This window comes from Sinocyclocheilus anshuiensis, unplaced genomic scaffold (assembly GCF_001515605.1).
Source record: "Sinocyclocheilus anshuiensis isolate Anshui unplaced genomic scaffold, SAMN03320099.WGS_v1.1 scaffold111, whole genome shotgun sequence".
In the NCBI taxonomy this organism is placed as follows: Eukaryota; Metazoa; Chordata; class Actinopteri; order Cypriniformes; family Cyprinidae; genus Sinocyclocheilus; species Sinocyclocheilus anshuiensis.
In genome coordinates, this window is record NW_015552549.1 from 1060020 (window position 1) to 1063810 (window position 3791).

Sequence of the window (3791 nt, forward strand, 5' to 3'; positions counted from 1 at the left end):
TATATGATTTGTGCACCAAGATTAAGATGGTCATTAAAAAAGCATTATTAATTCAGAACCACAAAGTTGTCTTGTTTTGTTTAATGGCTCTCACAAACTGCTGCTGGAGTGACTTATTGTCAAAATGTAACTGAGATACAATATATTGACATTTAAATTAAGCCACGAATTGTATTACACAATGTATTGCATAACTGTGCATACTGTGGAGTGAGCAACACTTTTAGAATGGTTTAGGGAAAAAATATTCCAAGGTAAAAAAAAAAGAGCTAGTATTTGAAGTTCCGTCTGGAATCAGGGTCAGTGATGTGAAGCATTACACAACTGTCTGCAATGTTATTATATTGTCCTTATAATTAATTGTAAAGTATTCTGTCTTTCATTTTAGTACAGTGTTTTGTTCAGTTTTAAGATGAACAAGATGTCATCTAGCATTTGAGAAGAGGATGTGGTTCCCGCAACTAATAGTATGTCCTAAATACATGAACATAGACACATACATTGTCTGTGTCTGCTGTGTATGGTGAGTCACATGATCTCTCTCAGTTTGGTCCATTCTGTTGCTGTGTTTGAAATGCATTGGATTCCTTGCATGAGGTGTTGGTAATTAATAACTTTTCATTTTCCGTCGGTCTTAGTACACGATGTAACTACAGAAGAGTCAAGTTTTAAATAGGAAAAATATAGAAACTCTTTGGTCATTTTTGAGCGAGATGCTAACGTTAATTAATCAGATTCAATGATCTATGCTAAGCTACAACTAAAAGTGCTACCGCCAGACCCGGAGATCGGCTGAATGGATTCGAAAACGGTAAAACTCAACTGTTTAACTCTAGGGGAGTTGGAAAATTTGCCTAATTTCAAAAATAGTGGAGTGTTCCTTTAAGTGCAATAAAGCAGAACCTTTTAGCGGCACTCACTGGACATTTCAATTTTAAAACTTCTGTGATACGTACAACAGCCAGCATAATAAAACTTTGGCAGATTCACATTCATCTGTTTTAGCTAAATCTGAACACACTTTTAGTGCCGCTCGTGAACATTTCACTTTGAAAGTGTTGCAAAACATGCAAGAAGCAACATAATATCATTTTGCAGGAATGTCACCACAGGCATGTTTTTCCAGCCTGGGTTAATAAATTGAAACATAATGAAGGTTTTCGTTATTTTTGTGCCAGATAAACATTGCTCTAGAGAATGAAATATCATCTTATAGTTATATAATTACAAAGATATTGCCATGTAAACATCTTTTAGTTTCTTCTTAATAGTAGCTTGTAGTGTAGCAAACTGCTTTTTCAAGGAGTACCTTGACTGCAATTTAAGTCAACTTGTTGTTTAGGAAGCTGTCATTTAAAATAGCTTCTCCAACACTGCATATTATTATACACCAATGCAGTCATCAGCCATCAAGTTCCTGCTTTCATCAAAGACAGACTTCCATGACCCTCTTGACCAGTAGTTCTCAATTCCAGTCCTGGCAAAGAAGAGAGCTCCATGCATGAACTATGTTCTGATTGACATGGTCCCTTTACAGTATTCACTGCTCCCTACCCCCTGAGCACGGGAAATCAGTTGAAGTTTACTTCCCTTCGGATCATTCATTCACAGATTTGAGCTACGCCACTGCCTGCAGCGTCTTCACACAGACGAAACTTGCTAGAGAAGTGTGAAGTGTGACATAACATACCTTGGTAAATAAATATAATTTAAATTCACATCTCGCACATTTTAATGCCCTTTGAATGGAACATATACACTCCATTCGAACTGGAATCATGGCTGAATATCCTGTGAAGTCCGCTTCGTCTCTCCTCTTACAGTCAAATAGAACAAACGTCTAAAGTGATGAGATACATACGAAATGTGCCGAGCGGGGGGTCGAGAGGACTGGAATTGAGAACCACTAGAGTATACAATAATCTATTCAAAAACCTAAAATGTTGACCTAAACTTTTAAAGTGAAAGCACTACTGTGAGATGTGATGCTGTTAGACATAATTATTGTTGTGTGGCTCTAATTATATGAGATTTTATTATATAACAAAGGAAGACCCTCCCTCTCATTGTAGTTTTTAAACTCTGGAAGAAAGATTCACTCTCACTGAAAGCTGGCAGTATTTATTTTCAAGTCAACGTTTTCGCTGCATGAATTCCATAACATAGTCGCCCAGGCCTCTCTAACTCCTTCCACACAGCCTCTTGTTTAATTCCCGCTGCTTTGTTTGCCTCAACTGTAAGCGCCTTTAACATCCATGCTTCTAACATCCATACCCACCCAGTGCCTGTGAGCAAAGGATGGCTGCTTCCTGTTTCAAAGGGGATGGAAGGAAATAAAGCATCTTTGAGTTTGAGAAACCCTCCATCTGCAGAAAGAGTTGAGGCAAGTGGAGAGATGAAGATAACAGCCTTGTGTGAGACGTGAGCTGTGTTAAGTGGAGCGAGAGTGACTTTAAAACCTGAGTTCCTGTCAATGCTGTGTCTCTACTACAACTGACTGTCCTAATAGCAGCCGATTAGACGCCCCAAATCTATTTCATGGCTGGGCATGGGAGAGAGGCTCTTGATTTGTTGTTTTTGCATTTTCTTTCAATCCTTCTCTTTATATCATTATGTTTGTGTGTTTAGTGAATGTATATGCCATTTTCTTTCTTCCCAGTAGTTACTGAAGCCTTCAAATGGCCTCTCTTGTCTCAAGATGGATACTTGGAGAAGGACATCGGGTTGTCACGTCTCTTCCGTATGCCTGTCACTAGTGTTTTGGTGAATATTTCTCAAATATAGAGTTTGGAGCCGACTCATCTTATGTTCAGTCGGGTTAATGAATTGAAGGATAGTTCAGGCCACTCTAAATTGATCCTGATTGCCTTAGTGGTGAAGAGTCCATAAAGTGTCTGCGTAATGGCCATTGATTGGTCCTCAGAAATATCATCAGGCTAACTTATGCCTTCGCATTTACAGCAACGATAAAATGATGTGTCATATCACTGACCTTCAGTTATCTCTCTCTAAATGTCAAGCCATCCAGAGGTGTTTGAGTGCAATGTCTCTCATTGATCTGTATTCAACACCAAACAGAGACTAATCAATCTGAGGTATATAATCAGTATTTTTGCCTAATTTTTTGTGGTATTAGTAGTGTTGGCACACTTCTAGACCTTCTAGTAATTAATATGATTAAATGGTAATACATACTGTATTACCATTTATTCATATTAATGACTAGAAGTTCTGATGATACTATACATACTTTACTTCGGTATTAAGGCTAAAACAGTTTGCACAGAGAATTTGTGACATTCATCCAAATGGATGGGTCTAAATGTTGTCCATTAAAGAATCCACGTTCAGAGTTGGTCAAGGAAACATAAAAACGAATGCCTCCCGATTCACCCCATTCAACACAATTGATAATTATTTTCATATTATGACTGATAACTGACAAGTGTTCTTCTTTTTTGGGCACACACATATATATTCATTAAGCTTAAAGGGGTAGGTCTCCCATACATGAACCTCATGTTGTTTCAAACCTGGATGACTGACTTTCTTCTGCAGAACAGAAAAGAAGATATTTTGAACAATTTTGGTCACCAAACAGTTTTGGTGACCATTGACCCCACAGACATTTCTCTTTTTTATGTTCCACAGACGAAAGAAAGAGAAAGTCATAGAGTTTAGAAAGATTAGACTATGTTTTTTTACAAACATGTTTCTGCTGTTAGCCTAATTTACAAAAGCGGTTGAAAAGCTAAATCATCCAACTAACGCCAACTCAACTTCCTGCTGCG